We start from the raw sequence: 26,129 nt of genomic DNA, 5'->3' as shown, positions 1-26,129 counted from the left end.
TGATATTAAATTGTAGAGGCGACTTTGAATTTTTATTCTTCGTAAAACTATTTTCATAATTTCGCATTTGATATTTTCTCGGAGAGCACTTCAATGATTGATCTACAAACTGCAAAAAAAATTATTTAAATTGTCATTAGGAAAAGTACCTGATTTATTCTTCGGTTTGCTCCCATTTATATAATTCTAACTAAAAATGCCAAACTTCCCCACCTGAAAAAAGCATTTGATTTGGCGAAGTCGCCGAAATAAATTCATTCACCAAATAAATGAAACTTATGAACTCGGAAATAAGTGCAAATAAAAACAAAATTTTTTTTAGTTTTCAGATCGTTTGACAGTTATGTGAGAGAATTGACCGATACTTGATGAAAATCCATAACGCATTCATAACACCTTAATGTGAGATTTTTCACTGAATAATTTACAAATTCAGGTGTGTTCAAGCTGATTAAATTCCACATAATCAGTGTTTTGTAAAATAATTTGAATCAAATGATTTTCCATCTACTCAATGACTGATAATTTCACCTGATTACTAATTGCAAATTCAAACACAATGATAGAAAATTTACTAACCCATGAAATGAACATGTAATACATTAATTACCAATTTCCACTCACAAAAATAGGTTCGATAAAGGAAAAGAATTCAACTTCATTTGGTCATTCAGTAAATTTTCAGAACTTTCAAATCAATCTAATCTAATCTACTTATGATGCACTGTTTGGAACCTTTGGTGTAGTAATGAATATTACTAGAGTGTGTTCCCAACACCAAATCGTTATTTTTAACACCTTGACACGTGTTTCGATCACCAAGTTATCATCTTCAAAGAGGAAGATTAAAACTCAGTTTTTAGATTGTTCTGGAAAGAAATCAGTACTCCAGAAGAGACTGTGGGATAACTTGACTGAATCAGAAGATCCCGAAACATGTTTATTCGAAGTTTCTGGGGGTGATTTGAGTTCAATAACGAGCAAACTCGATGAGAATACCAAATCGCTGAAAGATGAACTTCAATATAATTCGAAAAAGTTGAAAGATAAATTTCTAGAGAATTACAAGAGCTTTAAGAAGGAACTTGAAGAAAATGCAGAAGGCTTACAGAAAGAACTTTGTTGTGTGGCGTCTACTCGAAGATAGGATAGGAACCATCAAGACAGAGACAGACAAAATCAAGAAGGAAATGAACACGGAAGTAGAGGAAATCAAAAAGGAGATCAAAAATGAAATCGGGGCAGAAATGAAGAGAATGGAAAAAAATAGGCGATGAAATCAAAGGTGGAGTCAAGGCAGAAATCAGCAAGATGAAGGAAACAATTAGCAAGTTGCAAAACAAAATCGGTCTAGTTTGACGAAAAAACTCCTTGGGCAAATTACATATGACAATTCGAAGCTGCGACCAGAATGAAAGGATGGAATGCAGGAGAAAAGGCGGTAGCATTAACACTGGCGTTGCGTGGAGAAGCAACGGATATTTTTCAAACACTGACGGTTCAAGAACAGGAAGACTATGACCAACTTATAAAGCATCTTGAGCTACGGTATGGGCAGACTAACCTAGAGCACGTTTACCATTCACAGCTAAAGAACCGCTGCCAAAAATCAGAAGAATCTCTACAGGAATTTGAAACCGACATTGCTCGATAAGTTCGTCTGGCATATTCTGCTACACCGGACAATGTAATGGAGCGGTTAGCAGATCTAGCATTCTTGGACGGACTTCGCGACCAAGAAACGAGGCAGGCCTTGACACTAGCTCATTCCAAACAACTCGTGGATCCTCTGGCAAGCGCCCTGGAGTTTGGGGCTGCAAATCCATCCTGCAAGGGCCAGAGCAAAGTTCGAACTATCGAGGAAGATGAACAGATGCCTGCTGATATTGAGGCCACCATTAGAAAGGCAATAAAGGAAGTGTTGCCTGAGAGGAAACCAATAAGATGCTGGAACTGAGAAAATTGGGCAGGTGCGTAGCAAAAGTCCATCATTCAAAGAACCAACACCAAATCAGGAAAACTAGAGGGGGTTGATGAGAAAAGGCAATAGGCGTCCTGTACCCAGCAAGTCCGCGTGAAAAACGCATATGTTGCCATTCTCCAACAACAAGAAATTCGGTCAGCTCCAAACATTACGAGAACAGAATCCAGAAGTCGGAAGAGTGCTACAGGGTCAGACAAACATTTTCTACTTGCTGACCAAAAAACATCCTCAAGACAAACCGTCCTCCGCGACCGAGCATGAAGACTGTGTAATGTTACTTCCATCGAACTTCACAGTGCAGATATGGGGAGTCCTGCAGGTATCGACACACACCAAGGATGACATTTCGGGGAGAAACGTCTTCAAGAAGGGGGCAATGTAACGTATCTGAAGCCGCCTCTGACCGATATGTCGGCCAACTCAGCGAACAAACACATGACATTACCTGTTTTAGGACCGACCCGATTACAGATTTCTAGAAAGGACCGTTACCGATGTAAGCACATCTTCCCTACCCAAGAGAACAGTTCAGAAAGTGAATCGAGCGGCTAAACAAGAAATTCAAATAGTGGAAATAAATTAAACGTTAGTTGCTAAGTGTTGTAGTTAATGAATTAGTTTGTGATTAGTGAAATATTATTGGAGATAATTTTGTTTAGGACAGTTAATTCTTCAATTAGTTACAATATATTTCGGGTTTTCAATACACTAACATCTGCCTGATACTGACACTGAATAATACTGAGAATATCTCATTCTGAATAATGAAAACCAATTTACAAATAACCAATTTACAAATAACCATTGACATACGCCATAGACATTGGTTGAAACATTTTTGTCACATTTCATATTTGATGGAATCGGCCGATACTTGATGAAAATCCATAACCTAATCAAGAAACACTTCATTTACTAGACATTTACCAAACATTCTTACAAAAACGCAACACGTGTTTCGCCATACAATAAAATACAATGGTGAAACACGTGTTGCATTTTTGTACAACTGTAACACTGGAATAGGCAGTAACAGCAACAGTAACAGACAACAAAATTATATTCAATACCTCATCACTTGAAGAAAATGCCAAATTTGAACGGCTGATGAATTCACCAAAATGTTATGAAGCCTTTTGATTTGTTGTGAATGGAATAATTACGTTTTGACATTATCTCTCAAACCTCCCCTTCATAGAATAACTTATGATTTTCGAAATTACTTCCTACGCAGTTGGGGGTGCTATAATGTTGAATATAATTCTGGAAAACTGTCAGTCATTCTATTCTCCCCTAGACATCATTCCAGATACAATTAATTACAAAGCAGAAAATCCATTCGTGAACTTGCTATAATGAAGTAATAACTTCAATAATGATAATGAAAGACTACATTAAAACTTTCGTAAGAGCTAATCATTTTCCAGAGGTTCCAGAGTAACCAAGAACTTGAAACAATAAGATCTGAAATTTCGCTTTGGAAATCACAAATCAACTTGTAAGCCACGATTAGAAGTTTTTATTTCATTCATCTTCAGATTGTGAGAGGAGATTACTAGAGATAGAATTCTATATTCAACGATCCGATGATGTCTTCAACTGAAGTTATTCGAAACTTTTTCACGAAGAGACTGTGATTTATTTTGTTAGACAGTGACGATGGATAGAAAGAAACATTCCAACTAATGGTGAATGATTACAGGTTCAAAATAATTTTGAAAAAGATACGCTCAGAATAATAATATATAAATTCTTTGATTTAGTGGATGTTTATTTGTTAGTTTTTCAGTTTTTCCTTCAATTGTTTAGAAATAATCAAAAACTTAACGTCATACTCACCAAAAAATAAATAAATATCTCTCAATATAACAAAAATAATGTATTTTTTACTGAATAAGAATAATTGTTCATCAGAACTTTTTCTGAAAGTATAGTCTAAAACTATTTCTTCCAAATAATGAGTTACTTGAGATAATACATATACAAATACAAATAAATATAAAACAATCCACGAAGCATCAGATATTTGTATGCGGTGAAAAGCTTATGCCTGAATATGAAATCTGAAATATAGAATTCACCTCATATCGAAAATATGAAATGGGAGCTGTAAATTTAATAAACAGTATAAAATCAAATATCTAATCCACACATTCACATAAACATTGAATTATACAAAAAAAAAATAGTAAGAATGATAGATTGCGGCCTGAACAACCGATTCGAAACATGTGATGATGATGAAGGATTAGGTCGTATTTTTGTTTTCGGTTGTCTTTAGGTAGATAGATATTTGCGGATATCATACATGCGCTTCAGAAAATTATCAGCCAAAATCAAAGATCATTAATTTGAATATTCTAAGATGGATCTGAGACTTCCTTACGTATTGATTCTGGATCCGCTAATTTTTTTGTTATTCACAAACGATCTACCTGATCATATCACTTCAGATTCTGTAATTCTCTATGCAGATGGTACATTGGCAACTGATTTAGATAATCCTGGAGAATAAAAAAAAACTGAATAGTTTAGGAAGTAATTTCTTGATAGTGATAGTGAAAAATAGTTTGTATGCATTTCCATTTTAGGTGGAGGTCTGTGACTACAGGTATGCAAGTGGTTGTCAGAAATAGTATCAGTCATCTTCCTGAAGTTACGAAACTCCTTGGAAAGTATATAGATAGTGGATGAGTTGAAAAAATAGTATTGATGCCATAAGCAAAAAGATTATTATTAGTTGCTGACCCTGTTGTTCAATGGCATGAGAGTTCGAGTGATACATCATTTCAAAGGTCTTTTGTATCTCTATTATTTCTGTATTTTTTTTCAAAATGTGTCCTTTCGTTATTGAGAAATTTAATGTTGAACGTTTTATGAGCGACAGCAAATTTTCTATTTTTTCTCAAATAAAACGTTCAACATTCAATTTCTCAATAACGAATGAACCAATTTTTAAAAAAATTACAGGAGTAATAGAGGGCTAAAATACCTCTCAACTGGTGTATCACTCGACCCCCCATGCTATTGAAAAAATAGGGATGGTAGTTGCTGACCGCAGAAGGGTGAAGTTTAGAGTATCATTTCTATATCAGAATTAGTTTCTTTAGGAATGGAAATTGACGTGTTCTTTGAAATGTTGGATTACAGTTCCGTTTCTGACTCACAGGGGGGTTTAATCCACTCTCGCATATCATATAACATCAAAATCTCAAATAACTCAAGCAGAATAGGTATTCGTTTCCCTAAAAAAGTATTATAAAAACTCCTTCGAATCAAAATGAAAGTATATTTGAAAAATAATTGTTTTTATGGTTTCAAATAATGAAATAATTCCTTGATGCAAAATGAAGATGTGTTTGCTTGTGTGTATGAATATGAATTGGAATGAATGTTTTTATGTATATGTGTGTAAATATGTTGAATATTGATTGTTAATGTGTTTACCCTCTCATGGTTTTTATTTATGACCAATCCTGTATCATGCTGTATGTGATCTGAGAATATTGAATGAAGATTATCATTATTATAATCATATAGTTGTTTATCTACAACTTCAGAAATGGGAGGAAATGCACTAATGAATTTCAGACATCTGAACATTTGTCAATTAATATATATGAGTAGATTTCAATGATATTTTTGAAGATGGTTGATTACAAACCATCGCAATTTAAATGTTTGAAACAACCCAACCAGAACTGTACTAAGCTAATATCCTATGTTTGAAATGAAGCACGATGGAATTAAAATACTTCAAAACAAAAATCGTAAACATCGTGAGAGTTTATTAACGGTACTTAAAGAACAAATTCCACACAAATTTTCAAGCCATTACGGGTGATATTTTTCCTTCGGTTCATTTCGACCCTAAAGTTGAGCTAATATGCCCTGCGACTAAAGGGATGTAATGTATTACACTTCCTATGTAACACTTAACCTCACCAAATTGCTTGGAACGGAGTGGCGGTAAATTTCAGGAAAACCTCTTTGTCCCAATTATTTTGCGTTGCAAGGTATGAATGGATAAGCAGTTGAAGCGGTGCATATGTGATATTTAAATCGTCTAAATACTGCCTGTGTGTTGTACGTTTTTGAGAATTCTCCATTTCAAAACATTATTTGCAAGCAAATGTGAAAAAGAAAGAAAGTAATTGAACATAGACGAGAGATTATCAGCACCATATTTTATTCTGTAGAAGCAGAGGCAGTAACTGAAGAAGTTAGGTTTGCCTTAATTAAAGAAGGTAATTCTACTGAAATGATTTTCGAAACCCCATGGTCTTCTTTGGTTATAATCTCCAAACATTTCGACTGCAATTGCGGCAGTTATCTTCAGTGGTGTGGTCAAAGTACTCTTCTTGACGTGTCAACTAATAATAATATTTATTCAATATCCATAATACAAAAAAATGCCTCACAATAAAATGAAGTTAATAAAGCCGACGAGCGATAAGCGCTATTGTACTTGTTTCGCCATTCAATACCTAAAAATGCGGATAACATACATATACAAGTACTAAACAATAGAAAAAATTAGTAAATGAATACATAGTATATAAAATAATAATAATAATCAGAGTACTTATAAAGTTCCTCCTTATTTATGTAAGTAATAATAATAAGTAACTCTATTCAATAGTGATACAAAAGTGTTATCTTACGAAACATATGGTTGAAACTAATGAGCGGTATATGTTGTCGCACTTGTTTCGCAGTAAAATGTGATAATGTTATAAAAGGAATGCGAATGATATAGTAGTTACGCAGAAAGAATAAACAATGTAAAAGTAAAAACATACTTCATAAAGTAGTATTAATGAAGATGATAATAAATAAAGCTCTCATTCATGTGGGCAGTACACAACAACAGGATTTGTTTAGCTAACATGAGCATCGAAAAAGTGATGAACTAGTTGTCTTGAATTCTCAAGAATGAAATTCTTCAATGCATTTTTGAATTGAGGCAGAAATATCAATATTTACAACCGTTCAGGTAATTTATTATATTATTTTGGTGTATTGTATTGAAAAAAACGTTGTGTTGTTGTTTTCATCATATAGGGAACGGGTTTTGATTTCGTGTATAGTATGGATGAGTAGTAAGAACCGGTGTTTGTGTGGAGTGATATTTTATGAGTGTAAGGAAAAAGTATAGCTGTCTAGTGTCGATGAATGTTGCTTCCAGGTACAGTTGATCTGAGTTGTATAGTCGATCTTTTGCTTGAGCTTTATAAACCGTTTTAGACTTATTTCTAGAAGATGTAGGTAGGTTTTTGCTGCAGCTCTCCATCCTAGTATTTCATAGCGAAAATGGCTTTCCACTAGTGCGTGGTATAGTATTTTCAGCAGGTGGATTGGTAATATGTTTTTGAGATATTTGAATCTATATAGAATAGTTTGTAGTTTATTAATAATATATTTCATATGAGTAGTTTACTAGTAAAAATGTTTTCATTTTACTAGAGTCATTTTGAATTGTTTCTTCGAATGCCGCCCAGGTATCAGCAGTATAAAGTATTGCTGTATCATCAGCGAAACCGAGAATAAATCCATCACTTTGAAGAGAGTATATTTCGTTCACGTATATATTAAAAAGAATGGGTCCTAAGGCAGTACCTTGTGGTATTTCGTATTCAATTTTATTTGTTTCGCTGACAACTTGGTCGAGTTTCACTCGTTGATATCTATTTGAGAGGTAATTTTCGAGGAGCTTCAGGCTCTGTCCTTTTACACCTATGTTTTCAAGCGATCTCAAAAGCACGCGGTTCGGCGTGGGTGATTTGTTCACTCACTCGAATTGACTACCGTGTTGGTCGGTGGTTCAAGCCCTAGTCTGAACGATCGATCTTCACTTGCTATCGTCCAACCCGTGTTAGGAATCACAAGTTAAAAGGTAAGACCTCGTTAATCCTTGGCTCGCACAAGTTTCGACTTCTGAGGGTTGTCGTTCGTAGGGGTGCGACAGCTGGTTAACGGAAAAACAGATTTTAAACAGATTTTTTTTAACCGTGATTAACCGTGTTGAATGCTTTGGAAAGGTCTATAAATACGCAAAGACACGGTTTGCTATCATTGAATGCTGTGGTTATTCTAGATATTAAAGTCATTATTGCGTCTTCGGTGGATTTCTTTTCTTGAAAGCCAAATTGATGATTAGAAATTATATTATATTTATTCAAGAATGAAGTTAAACGATTTTTTATAACATTTTCAAAAATTTTGGAAATGTGTGTTATAACAGGAATAGGTCGGTAGTTTGTGATTCTGGTGTGGTCCCCTTTTTTTGTATATTGGAACTATATTTTTCAACAAGTGAGAAATGTGACCATTAATCGCTTAGTAAATCACTCAACTACTATTCCTCGCGAGAGAAGTATCATTGAATTTCATAACAAGTGAAAATCATATGAATCATTCGAGAATATTTTCTATTATTGTTACAATTCAATTTCGAATACCTAGTTTCAGAATTAGACCGATGAAAAAAAAATTAAAAACATTGCATTCGTTTATAAGATTTAAACCAAGAACTCTGGTTTACCAACCGTGTCGAACAACAAAAAGGTGTATACATGGGTCTAACAGAAGAAAACCAATGCAGGTTCTGTCAAGAAGAGGAAGAAACCGCAATGCATGTACTCTGTGAATGTGAAGCGATAGGCTGGGACACGCAAGATGCGGAGAAGAGATCAAGCTAGACAATGAACCTAACAACCAAGGAGCATCACAATAGATCTGAAGAGGTTGCAGTGAATCAGGCCATTGGCCAGCTTCCTGACAATCTAATCTAGTCTAGTGTTACCATGTAATGGATTGAAAGGGGTAGGAAAAATCCGGGCAAAGTGAATACCTTGAGCAGTTTTTGATTATTGTTGTTCAGTTATAGCTGGAGAAATTAAAACAATCATTTATACCACTGGTCAACAGTATTTTTGTCACATGATCTTTGTGATGTTTTTTGTTTATGTTGGCCTATTGCCATTATAAATATATAATAATTATGCTTCAATCACATCCAGTTTTTTTGTGACACCTATATATTCATTTCTAACCTTATGTTCGTGTATTTGTTTGAATAAATAATATGGCCGGCTGTATAACTATTGCATCAGCTGACATTTTTGATAGGTACATCGCAAATATGCCACGAAAGTGTTCTACTAATCCCGACAGTTTTGTTATGTGTTTGGAGAATGAACTTTTACATCCTAGCGTTGAAATTTCACCCCATTTGAATATTTTGGATTTACTGTGCAGCATCAAGATAAATTCTGGGTCCCACATAAATGTTGTGTAACATGTGTGAAACTCCTATTAGGTTAAGCTGAACAAGAACCTAGACATTTGCTATTTGAAATACAAATGATTTGGACAAGTTTGAATACTGGATAGTATGTTGAACTTCGTTGTAATGCCTTTTATTTGAGTCGAACAAAAATAAAAGGCATTACAACGACCAGAAAAGTCGGGATTCCAGTCCGGAACTTGTTAGCATGAGGAATATGAAAATAACCACCCAAGTAATGATCCGCAAACTTCAAAAGAACCACACTCATTGACACAAAGTGATTAAAACGATTTAGTATGTGATTTGAATTTGTCTAAACATCAGACTGAACTTTTGAGGTCTAGATTAAACGACTGGAATTTACTTTCTCCCGATACAAAAGTTTCTTATTTTCCACATCGTGTTGGTGAAATAAAACCTTACTTTTCTAAAGTAAAGTATTCAGTCCATTGTAATAACATTTATGCTGTAATGAATTTATTGAATTTTGAACATGATCAAAGTCACTGGCGATCGTTCATCGACTCTTCAAAAACTACTTTGAAGGCAGTGTTGCTGCATAACAGAAACAAACTCCCTTCAATGCTGGTTGCTCATGGTCCTGATATGAAATAAACTCACGAAAATATGAGAAATCTTCGTGAAAAAATTAAATACAGTGAACACACTTGGAAAATTTGTGACGATTTAAAATTTATTTATTTTTGGCAGTAGATTTTCAAATCTGAAATAGAAATTCCCAAACTCAGCGACGCGAAAATTGAAGGGAGAATATTTGTAGGCTCACAAATACGACAACCTATAAAGGACTAAATGACCTGGAAAAAATCGTCTGGAAATGTTTTGTGAGTGTTGTCGAAAATTTCCTAGGGAATCGTGAAGCAGAAATCACAAAGACCTAATAAGGAACTTATATTGTTATATAAAGCTTTGGGGTGTAATGTGTCCTAAAAAATACATATGTTGGACTTTCACCAAGATTTGGGTGCTGTGAATGACGAACAAGGAGAGAGATTTCATCAGGTCATATCCTCAATGGAGAAGCATTATTAATGGAAATGGAGTCCAGGAATGCTAACAGATCATTATTGGAAAATGAGAAGGGACCCAGCAGAAGACAAATATCAACGAAAATCATGAATATTTATAGTACATTAAGTAATACGTTTTCTAAGTGTAGTTGATTTTTGTATTTTTTACGAAAATATATGCTTTGATATCAAGAGAAAACCTGAAGTGTCAATTTTTTTTTCATTGTTCGTCTTCCAGTTTGTGTCTGAAAGTTACTTCTTTGCATGATCATGATCAACACATGATTGTGAACAGTTTTTAATGGAATATTTCAGAAAGTTTTCTACATGTTTTTGTATAAAGATGGAGAAATAGAAAGTCCAACAAGTGATGAACTTTGGAAAAAGATTCACGCTTTTATTATTGTTTTCCATTGAAAAGTATAAATAATTTCAAACTGAACTGTGAGTTCAATGTTGAGTGAGACGATCGCGAATATAATTTGAAACAGAAACATTCTTATTACTTAATTGTTATTTGAAATTATTGAAATTCAAACTGTGTAGTTATGGATTTGCTCACCTGTGGTTAACACCGGAGGTAGTGGATTATTGGTAATTTTTTCTGCTTACCCAACAAGAAATGATTTTTTGAATAGTCATACAATAACGAAGTTTCTGTATTAAAGACTCCGTAAAATATTTGCAGAAGATATTGGCTATCAATGTATCAAAATTTGCTTAAAATATTTATGGAAATGAAATGTTTAAATAGGTCCTTTTGACATTTTTTCTTCAATGAACAATAAAAAAATAATGACTTTTTGCGCTTGCCTCCACATCATCTAGTCAATACAAGCAGGACTAGTTTTCATCTTACTCGTATATTCAAAAGAATTGAGATAATCATAATATGTATTTGACTTAACTCAAAATGAGGAGAACTCTTAGAAATAACATTAAAAAAAGGAGACAAATCGCGGAGAATCTTTGACTTCTCGAAAAGGCAATGATTCAATGTTCATTGTCCATTCATATGAACCAAGATACAACAACGAAATAGATCGCATTTTACGAAAGATAAACGTGAAAAGTAGCCTTTAAAACTTCTTGCTCCCTTCACAAATGGTAAATGACCCTAAAAATGAAATGTTGGAAAATGAAAAGTCAAGAATATTTGAAATAAGCTTTCTAGACTGCGTATAAAATGTATCGGTTGAATCAAACAAACTAATAAAACTCGTTTCAGAGAACCCGCAGCACATATGCGATTCCGAAGACCGGAAAAATCTAGTGTTGCCAAAACGCCTTGGAGAACGGCCATAGATTCCTCCTCGTGCAGGAATCCGAATTCAAGCCTCTTTCGGATTTGCCTAACATCCAAAATTGATGTGGAGAAATTCGCATCTGGTGACAGCACCTGCCAAAATTAATTTATGAAGAATAAATAAATCAGAAAGGGGCATTTATTACACTGGTGACAACTAAGTGGGATTTCACGAGGATTTCTCGGTTGAGAAATCTTATTCCACAATTCAGATCCTTTTAATTTTTGTACGTTATTACACTGTTGACAAAATACGATCTACCGTAGTTATTTACATTGACGTATGAGGGTTAGTCGATCGTTTACTGAACTACGTTGCCCGAACAGAACACCCATTTTGATGAAACACTTTCATCATTTACACGTGTTGTTGAATGCTATATCCGCCTATGGTGATTTCCCAAAACAGACTGAATAAATGACAACTAATTTGACAGATAGGGTAAAACCGGGATAGATGTTCCAGCGGGATAGAGACGCTGGTGATCGAAACACGTTTCAAGGTTTGGTGTTGGTATGAAACTCCTGTAATATTCATTACTACACCAAAGGTTTCAAACAGTGTATTACAAGGAACTAATTGCTGTCTCTAGTTTTCAATAGATCCATTATCGTAAGCATTTTTCAAGGAAAACATCCTATTTTGGATTTTTGACAACGAGAAAAGGCTAGTAAAGCACATTCTCAAGTTTAGTGATGCAGGGATTTACCCAAATAGACAAGCCATACGCATGTTAGCTTATCAATTTGCTGAAAAGCTGGGGCTAAAACACAATTTCGACTACGAAAATGAAATGGCTGGAGGTGCATGGTTCAGAAGTTCCATTGAACGAAATCCAGAACTGTCTATCAGACAAGCTGGAGGTTTATCCGTGGCCAGAGCTAAAGGTCTTAGTAGAGAGGAAGTCAATAACTTCTAAGATCTTTTGACCAAAGTTCTGACCCAAAATGAGCTGTTGGACAAACCAGAAAGGATGTTCAATATGGATGAATCCGGAATTCAATTAAATAATGAACCCGAAAAAGTCGTAGCGAGAAAAGGTGCAAAATTCGTCAATTCAGTCACATCTGCCGAGAAAAGTGAGACTATCCTGCACTGCAGGCATCTATCCTCAAAAAAAGGTACAAAATTCGTCAATTCAGTCACATCTGCCGAGAAAAGTGAGACTATCCTGCACTGCAGGCATCTATCCTCAAAAAAAATGTTCTACAAAAAGCTATTTTTTTCAAAATATGTATTTGAAATTTTAAAAAATAATAACAATAATTCAACATGAAGAATTGGACTGGCTACATTATTGAAATTATTCGTATAAAATTATTATTTTTCAAATTAGGTGGTTATTTCATAAAGTGGGACATCTATCTCTATTCTTGAGAGATATAAAACACTGTAGCAAACAAATATTTGAAACCAACACAACACAATGAAGCAAACGTTTGCTTCATGAGGTGAAGCAAACCTTGACGTGATAAATAGTTTACGTTTAGAGTTCTTGAGTATCAGTGTAAAAGTGTAATTGTATAAAATGATTTGTTGAAATGGAACGCTACCTCCCGGTCTACTAGGATCATATCTCAATATCACAAATAAATTTCTTATGTTCTCCCTTCTTTACAGTTTATTTTCAAGAAGGGTTTTCTGCGGATGTAACAAGTCTTTGGATAGCTAATATAAAATCCTACCTCAACTTTCTCGCCATGCCTTCGATATCCAAGATGTGTTTTCCGGAAGAAAGGGTTTTCCTTTTCCTATGAATCAAAAGAGAAAGGAGTGAGCGATTTTATTTCCACAGGCGGTAACCTCAACAGGAATTCCTATTACATTTCACACCGAAATATCCGCATTCATCACCGACTGAAACATGATGTTACTTTCCAATAAACTTTCAATGAACGCCTTTCAACATTTCTTTATAAAGTGAGATGCTGACAAGCTTATCTGTATCTCAGTATTCCGTGAAGTTGTATTCAGATCGATTTACGGGATTAAACGAATTCATGCCCCGCTCCAAAGAAGCGATGAAAAGTTTTTTCAATATGAACTCGAATTAATTTCCTTCACTTTTGTTCTCTCTTTTTGTTTCCCAAATGGTGATGGCTCAGGAGAAATTTCTTTCACTTTGTACCTCGAGGCCTCAGGGTGTTTTCTCAAGGAAGGTTTCTAATGAAGTTGTACGATTAAGAGTTTTTGTTATAAATCAGTTTTGATTTATGTTACCTGGCAGAAGTGGAGATTACCTCAAAAAATTGTTGTTACTTTACTTGTAAAACAGATCGACCAACGCGGCGGATGACTTTGTTTTAGAATATGTAGTGATATTGATGATATGATATTGCTATTTCTCAAAAAATCATATATATGCTATTGATAACTTTCAACAACTCGATCAGATACAAAACACATCAGAATACTAAAAAATACTGTATATTTGATAGAAACAACTCATCAAACTCATGAAGATGATATTGATTGAACTGCTACTCTAACATTTTTGCGAAAGGAAGGTTTTGGCTTTTTACTTCTCCATCTTCATATGAAAAAATATGAGAATCTTTGAAATAAAAGGAAGAAACAGTCAATTTCATCTTTGTTCAGAGTTGATTTTTCAAAATTGGTTGCTACCTTCCTTCCTAAGGAAGATTCTCTTTCCCAAATCTAGTCTCCACTGAAAATATTCCCCGTTTCAGTTTACTCAAAGATTTATACCGAAAATACGCATATTGGGAGTAATGCCTTATTACAGAATCACATCTTGTTCTGGTTTAGGTATAAGGATGATATCCTCATGGAATTTGACGGTTCAGCGAGACAAATAGATCAGTTCCTGAATTTCCTCAACACTCTCTATGATAAGGTGGAATTCACGGTTGAAATTGAACAAAACAATTGCATTAACTTTCTTGATCTTACTATTTTATATCTGTGTGACCCATTGTACATCCCGTTCTTTCTAGGAAGGTGGACAGATCACTGGGAATATCTCCTTTATATCGGCAGGTGTAGGACAAGACTCGCCGAACACACACTTTCATTGACGATAACTCCAGACACTCGCATAGGACATGCCTGACAGTTTCATCTTCCTGTTCAAACATCCTGCATAGAGGTGTGTACACTAGCTCCATATTATGGGGGTGTTTCCTTAGTTGACAGTGGCCAGTCAGAAATCCTACTGTTAAGCGTAGATTTTTCCTGGTCATCACCAAATATTTCTTCGGCGTCAGCTCCCCATCTTACCAGGGGGTCGCCCAAGGTGATCCTGACAAGATTGCATCCTTTGATTCCATCCCATCTCTTTAGGAATTGAGCATGGGTTTGATGTTCAGCTAGTTAAGCAATTGTCAAAGTCATCGGGCCTTAGGTGTCACTGGGTCCTAAAATTCTTAGTCCTACCGCTTCCTTGGCTGAAGAGTCGGCAATGCGATTACCTTTACTTCTGTCGTGCCCTTTAACTCACCCCAGGAAAATGTTATTATCTACCGAGGCTTTGGCTGATGGTAATGGTTATTCCTTTTGTGGCGATTGAGATACCAGCCAGTTCTGTTTGAACCACGGTGGTACTTTTTCCCATTCTTCACTTAATCCGTAGCCTTAGTGATCTGAAATACACTCCACATCCTGAGCCTTCTTTGGTTTTTGAGCCATCTGTATATATGCGTATTGCACTTGTACCATCTGACTCTGTGTTCTGTTTCATTTGTATTTTGTAGGGTTCATTAAACACCAACCTGAGTTCAATTGCATCATTGGCTGCCTGCAGCAGAAGTTGTGCTGTAAGCGCTTCTCGCCATAGGCTCACCCTCAATTGACCCATTCCTACTTCGAAGTTTTCACCAGCCGTGCGCAATAATAACATAATCATTAATGCAACCTCCTTAACGTACAAGTCCAGAGGGGTCAGACCAATGATCTTACTATTACGAAAATAAATAAATAAATACATAGAACATTTGTGATTCCTTCATCAGAGTAGCGGTTGAATGAAAAAACATAGGATACCGTGAACATGTATTATCAGATAAAACATCAGGTATATATGGACATTCACAAGAAACAATTCACACAATAAATAAAGAGAACATGAAAATTCACCATACATGCAGTCAGAAAAGAGAAGAAAGAACTATGCAGCCCTCCCCTTTTGAATTTGTGAATTTTGACAAATAGGATCCATTGGTATTTGCAGCAATCCACAAGTAGAATTTTTAGATGAATTGTCAATAATTTTGATATGTTATGATTGCTCTGGTATCTCAGATGAGGTATTAATAATTCAGGTAATATTTTCGTTATTTCAGGTACCTGAAATAACGAAAGGACATTCAGTCGAGGAATCGGCAAGTTTTTGATTGTGCGTTAACTCACAATAATCCGTTAGTTGGAGAAGCTACTGTAGATGACCCCTCCCGATATATAAGGCCTCGACACTCTTTCAAATGAGGCCCTCATGTCCCCCGTTGACAGACGAACAATTTTTCATCTACCTCACCCCAGCCAGGTAGGGGTACACCGTGAAGGGAGGTACTGACTTTCATAGTGCCACCACCTTTCAGTCATGACTCGTTTGTACCTCTAACTAAAATCAGCCACAAGGTTAAGGAAGCTAGGCTCCAATCTGTCTGAACTGAAGATAGCTGCCGATCTGCACCAGTATACTTGAAAATGGTTTAATTTACCGAAAACAGTGGTAACAAATAAAAATATTGGTAAGAAATCAGATAAGAGTTTTTACAAAATAAATAGTTCATGAATTGAACAAATTAACTTCAAAGTTAATCCAAAGTTCAATCCATTTACAGTAATGAGTCAACATCTGCTGATTTTTCATAAACAACGATTCTTATATCCTCATTTTTTTTCAAATGATACTGATCCAACATCAGGCAGCGCAGTAGGTCTCATCCCCGAACCAAGCTGCAACTTGGACCACCGTTTTCTGCCATCCGCTGTAACTTTCATTGCAAGGTAACTGGATTGAACCCAAAGATGGTCCAAAGATAGTCGATATCAGACCTTAACTTTGCTACAGACCATGGGGCTTCTTTGTGAGGCAAATTTTTATGCTTCCTTATTCCTAGGATTGGTCTTTCAGGATAGATGAAACCAACAGTGCATTCATGGTTTAGCCCTAAGGAGACCTAAGACAGATTGAAACAGCGTTGTTTCGCACTGGATCATGATTGCTTTGTTTTTGGGTTCTGTGGGGTTGAAACCACTGGAAAATGTGAAAAAATATGAATTGAAAAATCCCACTTATTTCAAGAACTTCACGTGAGTTTTGAATCAGAAGAGATGGGTTCACTCACAGTTTGGGATCGATACCAGTTTTTTTCTTGAATAACGGTTTATATATTTTCATTACTGTGCTACTTCTGATTGAACACTTAGATAGCCAAAATGTGGGCAACTGAACAAAAAAGTTGTTTTTTTTATCTGGAAGCTGCATAACGTGGGATAAATCCCACTGGATATATTGAAGGTATGCGTTTCAATACATTTCAGATACGTGGTGAAATGACGATAGATATAGACAGTATTAAAATTGCAGGAACTATCAGGGCAGTAGTCCAGTATTACTGGGAAGGAAAGTGCCACTCTTCCTCTCGCAGGAAGTAGTTTACGCGATAAGTCGGGCAATAATAATATAATAATAATTATTATTTTTATTCACTTTCTGATTGAGGTATCAATACATTTCATTTAGACAATATATGAATAAAACAAAACAAGAACTTACGAAGCAGTAAACTACTTGTGTATAAGGAAGGATAATATATATAATTTGAAATTTAAAATTGTTTGTATAGAAACGATGTCAAGTCATTAAGGTATATAGATTAATGGACATAGTACAGTAGATTCAAATCAAAAATAACTTATTTACATTATGAAATTCATATGATAGCACATATAATCGATATAAAGGACTCACAAGATCGTGAAATCGAAAAGAATATACGTGGCGTAATGGGAAAACAGTAATAGAGATATAGTATTCATATTGTTACATATAGGGATAAAAATTGTATAAGGAAGCGATTACAGTTAATTAAGACATACTTTGTTCGTGACACAATATAGTAGACTACATATTTAGAAATAATTGTCATAATAAAATTCATATTGCATGTACATGGTATAGGACACATAGAGAACCCATGAGTCTTGATATCAAAATGAACATACATGATGCAACTATTTTGGAATTCATGATACTTAGTTAAAGAGAGATATGTTTGGAAGATGTACTACATTGAGGCTTGAAAAATATCAGATTGGTGCTCTATTTTTCCAGCTATTTCTGCACGGGATATAAGTTTGATATATTTTTTGAGGTTTTTTTTTAACATTTTTGGATTTGTCTCGCATTTGAGGTTTAACGGTAATGAGCTGAAAAGTTTCGAGCCTAAGTATCGATAATTCTTTTGACCTACTGTTTTGTTCATGACTGGTATCACTATAGTTTTTTTGTGACGGGTGTTATATTTATGGTCCAAAATGATGAATTCATTTCTGTGCATGTATTGGGCTGTAGTTATACTAATAAAGAAAAGTTGCCTTGGATCGAATATTTCGGATCCTTCGTATAGAAGGTCGCTTGGATAGGTATAGTCTCTATGCAGAATACATCTGAGAAAGCGTTTTTGCATCACCTAGAGAGAATGCAGATGAGTTTTGGAGACTCCGCCCCAGCCAATTTCGTATGTAGGCAGGGCTATATCATAGCTACTGAATGGTAAGTAGAATTTTTTTCAAAGATTATTGATAATAGCCTATAATCGAACCACATTTTTATCTGACTCAGATCCTGTTCTAACTTCAGTTTTTTGGTTGAACCAATCATCATCTTTACAGATCAAGACCGTGTCATCAGCGTAGCTAATGATTTTGGAGTGAGTATTCAATATCATCCATAGTCATTTCAATCAGCTCATTAAATTCCGAAAACAAGGAGTACCTATGAATATATTATGTCAAAAATCAAATTGTTTGCATTGAATTTCTTTTCTTACCTTCATGGATAGAGCATCATCAAGGGCTTCCATAAGGAATGTATTCATTTCTTCCGTTGTGGAAGTTGCATCTTTTTTTTTTGTTTTTGACATTTCAATCAACTTTAGATATTCAATATCAACATTGTTCTTCATTTGTGTCATTGTGGATAGCATCTGAATTGAAACAGATCATTTCACAGAAATCAAAGTGAAATGATCCATCTTCGACAAGTATTCTAAGTCCTCATTCCCATCACCTCAATCACATTATTTTTACGAACAATACGCAAAGCACATAACAATGTAAATATGTGTCGCACCTTTTGGAAGGAGTTTTGTAGCTTTTGAGGTGTAGGAAAACCGTCAGAAAAGAATTCGCAAAATGTTCCAATATTCCTGAATAGCGCTTCAGAGAGAAAGAATATAATCTGGAAATGAATACATTTAGGGATGAAAACGAGAGCTCTTGTATTGCGAGGAATTTTTATTATAAAGCTTTGTTCTGTTTCAAAATCAACTTCGGATATTCAATATCAACATTCAATATTCAAACAACAATATTCAATATCAACTCACCTAATCAACAAATGTTTACAGGAAGGCTGATTTCCCAAAATATTCAAAATTGGAATATTAAAACCACTTTTTAAAAGTGGAGACAAAACAATAGTGAGTAACTATAGACCTGTATCACTGATCTCAAAAATAGCCAAAGTAATAGATAAAATTCTAAAAATAAGATTAGTGAATTTTACTGGGAAATTCAAATTGATATCTGATCAGCAACACGGATTCAGGGGGGGAAGATCAACGGAAGATGCAATACAAAACCTAACTACTTGTATTTACGAAGCTCTTGACAAAAAAATCCAGCAGTGTGCATCTTCGTTGATTTATCCAAAGCTTTTGATACCGTCAGTCATACAAAACTCCTGAGAAAATTAGAGAACTGCGGAATACGTGGGAAAGCTTACGACATTTTCGAAAGCTATCTATGTGACCGAGAACAGATAGTTAGTATCGATGGAATTATGAGTTATCCCAAAATTGTTACTTATAGTGTTTCACAACGAACGGTTCTAGGACCAATCCTGTTTACAATATATTTGATTGAACTATTGCAGATACCAACAAAAGGTAAACTTTTGAGCTTTGCTGACGATACGGCTGTCTTGTATATCGACTCTTTATGGAACCAATTGAAAATGTCTGCAGAAAAAGATTTTATTGAGATCAAAAAATGGTTCTGTCACAATAAACTTACGATCAATTTCGAAAAAACCCAATTTGTACTGCAGTACATTACCCAATATGGGACCCCTAAATATAGGAAACAATAATCACATACCTGAAGGCGAGTCTAGGTATCCATTTAGATAGACATTTTCGCTAGCACCTACATATGAAAGAAATAACTTAAAAAACTTTCTTGACATTCAACATTTGAAAACATTGTACTTCGCACTTGTCCAATCCCAACTATCCTATGGTGTAATAGGTTGGGGAGGAGTGAATGATTGTTGTCTTAGGAATCTAAATGTCATACAAAAATGGATACTGAAGATTATATTTAATAGGAAAATAACTCATCCAACTGCGGCCTTATTTAAAGAAGCGAATGTATGTGATATTCGACAAACTCTTTTATGAGCATACTCAGTAATGTAAAAAAGGAAACATCAAAATAAAACCAATCATCCACTCCTACAATAAGGAAAAAGGCAAACTCTTTAACTCTTGTCACGATGTAACAAAACCATAGGACAAAGAAATGCAACATATCTCGGACCACGCTTATACCAAATATTACCAGAAAAAATCAAAAATATCAACAGTTCTCTCATGTTTGAGAGAGAAGTAAAGAAATTCATTCTGAATACCGAAAGAGCTTTCTTTTCTGATTTTCAAACAGCAATTTAACTTGAGCATTTGTTGAGCAGACGAAAATAACTATGTATTCTGTCTGAAACTACTTTCTGTTACTTAGGTTATTGATTAATTCATCATTCATTATCTTTCAATGTTAGATTAAGTATTTATACAGTTAATTACAATGTATCCTTATCATGAACAAGCTATAGATTTCTATGGCTTCTGTGATTATCTTGTTTATTTTCGATAGCACTCTATGTAATGTATATCAGTGTATGCGATAATAAACATATTATTATTATTATTACTGTTTTTCATTTGTGTCATTGTGGAAAGCATCTGAATTGAAACAGATCATTTCACAGAAATCAAAGTGAAATGATCTATCTTCGACAAGTATTCTAAGTCCTCATTCCTGTCACCTCAATCACATTATTTTTACGAACAATACGCAAAGCACATAACAATGTAAATATGTGTCGCACCTTTTGGAAGGAGTTTTGTAGCTTTTGAGATGTAGGAAAACCGTCAGAAAAGAATTCGCAAAATGTTCCAATTTTCTCGAACAACGCTTCAGAGAGAAAGAATATATTCTAGAGATAAACACATTTAGGCACGAACACGAGAGCTCTTGTATTGCGAGAAATTTCTGTTATGGCACTGATTATGAGGGGTATAATTCTCAGACGCCATTGTGGTTGGAATATTATGAGAAAAATCACGAATCTCTTGATGACGGGAATGGAGATTCATTATTACAAAAAAAATTGTTTTCAAGGTTTTCGTTTTGCTCTGTATGTAACGAAATAATGTATTGCTTTCCTTACTTTCAGAATCATGAAAATGATTCATCGATAGCCAACTGTGTGTTATTTGAACTGGGTGTTGAACGTATGCCAGAGTTATCAGAGGTAATTAGTTATTTACAGTGACTAGAGCAATTTAAAAAGCAAGCGCTTCAGTGATCAGTAATAATAGTTATTTAGAAAATTTCATTGTGGAATTCTGATATCAAAAATAGTATTTTTGTGATGCAAAAAAAATTCAGTGACATAAAATGTGATAGCGGTGATAATGAATAGATCAGCAAGTACCCAACCTTGAGTTTTTGAAGTGGACGAGAGGGTAAGTGAATGAATCTAAATATATCTAGAAGAAAAACGAAAAAGTGGAATGGAAGTGATGTAGTAAATGAAAGGGAAAAGTACAATAAAACTAGAATAGGAAAAAAAGAAATAATGAGGGGACAAGAATGGTACAGTCGGAGGAGAGTAAGAAAAATGATTGGTCCACCAATTGAACGAAATTAGCCGCGGTAATGCTGAAGTTGAAGGAGTTCCTAGTGAAATGCCATTCAGTTCCAAATTGAATGAAATGAGGATCTGGAGGTGATTTCGAGTGAAAGGTTCAGTTCAATGCCTCAAAAACCCAGGCATCGGTCTTCGAACTGGACATAATAATGTCAGGACAGACAATTTCGCTTTCTGCTTCGAAAATTTTGTTGGGGTTCAAAATTGACACCAATATGTCTTGGCACATTCATGTCGCTGGAATTGCAAAGGCTGCTTCTCAAAAGCTTGAAAAACTGTTCCGAACTGTACATACCTCAGCAACTTTTGATGCTTTATAAAGCTCAGAGCAGACCTTATTTGGAATATCATTCACATGTATAGAGCTTTGCCTTTGAGCATGCCCTGAAGCTGCTGGATTCTATCCAGAAAAGAGCCATCCGCCTGATTGGATACACGAACATTACTCGCAACCTTGATAATCTGAAACATCGTAGATACTTCACTATTTGACAACTCTTTCATTTCGAGAACAGCGTTCATGTAAAATGAACTTCCTGAGAACTTTTTTCAAATGAATTTGATCTCCAGCGATTCAAATCCAGCGCGAATCGCTACTTTCACAGAGGCACTGCTCGTAGAGCGCCTTAAGTATTTTCCTGTAGTGCTCAAAAAAAAAGGAGTCGAGTAATATCGACAAAAAAACATCTATTTCTTCACAGATATTCTTTCTGTAGTTATGTTAATCATTACAAAATAAACCGAACAGATTAAACAGATTGCAAAATAAAACCTTGATGCTTCCAACTTTCAATAGAGAGTCGCAAGACGAAATGGGTATTGCACTGGTTTCATTACTGAAATAATAATAATAAATCTTAATTTTTCTTTTCTTGACAAAGTTATGAAATTTGTACAGGAATCGTCAAAAAAAAGAATCGAATACTAGAAATTCCTGGAAAAAAAAGATAATGACAACTACATACTCATACATATAAATTCTTCAGAGCGATAATAACAGATAACAACAATAAAATCCTTGAGTTTTCTTTTGAAGATATATATGATTTTGGATTTTTTATAATATCTGGAAGCAAATTATAGGCACGTGGAGCCATCTGATCGGGTGATACAAAAGCTAATTTGGTTGTAGCAAATGGTACAAAAATATTGTTTCTTTGTCTTGTATCAATATTATGCTTACATTTATTTGGTACAAACAACTTGTTTCTATTCTCAAGAACAGACAAGCATAAGTCAAAAATTAAAAGACTGGGAACAGTTAGACTTCTGAAATTTTTAAAAGCATTTATGCATGAATCACGGTTGCTTATGCTACTAATGATACGTATGAGTTTTTTTTTGTGCTGTAAAGACGTCAGAGCAGCGAGAGGAAAGACCCCAGAAGCACACTCCATATCTTAGTCTGGAATCAACCTGAGCATAGTACAGCCTCAGCATCTAATCAACATTCAAAACCATCCTAATATTTCGCAACTGATATGAAATAGAGTTAATTGTTTCGATTAAGAAGTCACAGTGGTTCTGCCAATTCAAACATTCATTAATTTGGAGACCTAAAAATTTTAAGCTCGTACATTCTGTTGTTACTGTGTCGGAATTATCCATTCTTCAGAAACTGATGACATCACATTCCCGTTGCCTATGATAAAATCTCATTGAAAATGTTCAAAAACAAATTGTTCGCAGAAAATCATTTATAATTACTTACAAAAACATTATTCTTTCAAAACTGAATCTGATTTGTCAGAGATTATAATCGACGTATCATCTACATACATTGTAATGAATGTTCCATGCGTTGCATACTCCAAATCATTTATGTACAATACTAGCAATATAGGTCCCAATATCGACCCTTGAGGTACTCCTAATTTGGAGAGGACCATGCTGGAAGTTACATTGTTAATAGCGACATATTGTTTTCTGTGATAAAGATAATCCGTTACTCATGCCAATGGTATACCCCTTATACCATAACTGAATAGCTTACTTAGGAAAATATTATGATCAACACAGAAGTGAAGAACACTGCACAATGTAGACGAATGAATGATTATGCTAAAATTGTGAAAGTTATAGATTTGTGATGTGAAGCAGAGAAGACATTTACTATTCATGAGGCCTTCAAAAATGTTTAATGTTGTCTCCTTTCGAAAAGGATTCGTAAAGTACATTGAGTTTAAATTTCAATTCCACAAACTACACCGGAAACGATTTCATCTTCACAAACTTTATTCAGAAAAATATCACCACACAGTAGATATTTCGTAGTGAATACCTTTCTGGTGTAGTCGATCAGAAAAAAGTCTTAATAACAATTAACAGTCAGAAGAGTATCAAAATGCAGCAAGTATGCTGCCCTTTTCTAAAAAAACTAAAAGGTTTGTCCTAATTCTAATATCCGAAACTGTTTGGACACTGCGCAAAACATGATGCGTACGAATAAAAAATCTCAAACAGTCCGAAATTGTCTCGGACACTTGGTTAAACCAGGTTATATGGAGAGATGATGACAAGAAAAGACTGTTAATCATGTCCATTTTGTTTTGTAGCGTATCTTTGTAGTCAGTTCAAATGTTATCTAACCTGAATCATCAATTATTTAAATCAATAAATAAAAAAAACATCCACATGAATACGCATGAGCAACGGGAACAGTTCTCAATAGTTCAGCCCCGAGAGCAAGAACGATTTGGAACGGTTCACTGATTATTTCAGTGTGAAAACTGAAATCAACACATAAACTACAATAACGGTATAACACATTTATCCGGATTCCCTATTCAACTATATAATCGAAAACGGAAATGGTGTTCTCTAAAAGAAACAGTAGAAAACCTTCAGCGGTTCCGTTCGATGTGTAATTATAATCAGGAAATAATTATGTTCGATGTAAAGACAGTACAACAAAAACAATAAAACCCGACGAGCAATGTTCGAAAGCGGGATGTTACATGAAGTCCTACAATAGAATTCAATTTTCGTGCAGTTGAGTGAGGTTCAAGCTCTGATTGTACACTCTGGCCACAACTATATTACGAAGGTTCGTAACTATGATGGGACCAATTTATTAGATTATTGTGTTCTTCTGATGATGAATAGACCGGTGAATGAAGGGTAGACAGAGAACATCGTATATTATTTCAAAATATCGGACAAAAACGGATTGGTAAGGCAATGATTGAGATACAGCTTAATTCAATAAAACATCTTCTATATTTGCCCCCTTTGACGGTCGTCATTCATATTAATATATATATATATATATATATATATATATATATATATATATATATATATATATATATATATATATATATATATAAACTAATATTATACATATATTATACATAAACACTATTACACTCCGGATACGTAAGCTTATAAACTCCATATTTCTCCAACTTGTCCACCTTACCTTTGGCATTGAAAAGGAAATCAGATAACCTGGCATGTGGTCTAAATGCCACTTCCACATTGTTTTTTCTGAAAAAACCCGCAATTATCTCTGGTCTTTTTCCATAATATGTTAGAGTTACCCATTTCTTGATTTCTGGTCGTTTGACCTGAGGGTAAGTATATTAATCTGTAAGTGAATTTACGGCTTTGTTTTCTGACTAACTTCTGGATAGTTTCTGCGTTGAAACCATTATTATGACTTATCTGTGTAATTATATCAATTTTCCTAGATTGTTGCAGAGAGCATTCTCACTGCCTTTCAATTCTCTTTTCTTCATTATTCTTTTCCGAACTAAATGATGTCGACATCCAAGAGAAACAATAGTTTCCCAACCTAGACTCCAATTGTCATATTTGTTTTTCAGAATCGATTTCAATTTGATTTCTGTTGTGAATTTCCATATAGAATTTTTGAGATATTTTGAGTTGAATTTTTCACAAGTATCCATCAAAGTAGATACCTAGCAAGTTTATGCTGCTACAGCTTTGTGCTATTTGATTACCAAACATTTCAATATTGAATTCTGGACGTACCTATTAGTACTTTTGATATCCTAGAAAATACGTGACTTCCATATTAAGTTATAAAACGATGAATTTGATTTGTCAATTGTATCAGAGCACGATTTTTACAGTACTATAACATCTTCATGTGAGATGATTAAGGATGTATCGTCATATTTTCCAACTCATCAAAAGAGATGAATAATATCGGACCTAACATGGAACCCCGTGGAACTTCAATAGAGACATCAACATTATTCACTACTGTTGCTGACATTATTTGTTCTGTTTATATATTGCTATCAGTTCAATAAATTCAACAATAAAATTTGTTTTTCTGGTAACTAGCTGACACTCCCCACTCCGAAGT

General features: G+C 34.6%; 1 protein-coding gene across 1 annotated transcript in view; it reads right to left on the bottom strand.

Annotated features, from left to right (window-relative positions):
- LOC111507545 (uncharacterized) overlaps window positions 1–26,129 on the bottom strand; it is a 490,644-nt gene that overhangs the window by 409,637 nt on the left and 54,878 nt on the right. The window lies entirely within an intron of this gene.

The sequence above is a fragment of the Leptinotarsa decemlineata genome, unplaced genomic scaffold, assembly GCF_025532065.1.
Source record: "Leptinotarsa decemlineata unplaced genomic scaffold, Ldec_3_MD MMD2_tig00026282_RagTag_RagTag, whole genome shotgun sequence".
In the NCBI taxonomy this organism is placed as follows: domain Eukaryota; kingdom Metazoa; phylum Arthropoda; class Insecta; order Coleoptera; family Chrysomelidae; genus Leptinotarsa; species Leptinotarsa decemlineata.
The sequence above is the reverse complement of the archived record's forward strand: the minus strand, read 5'-3'. Positions and strand labels throughout refer to the sequence as shown.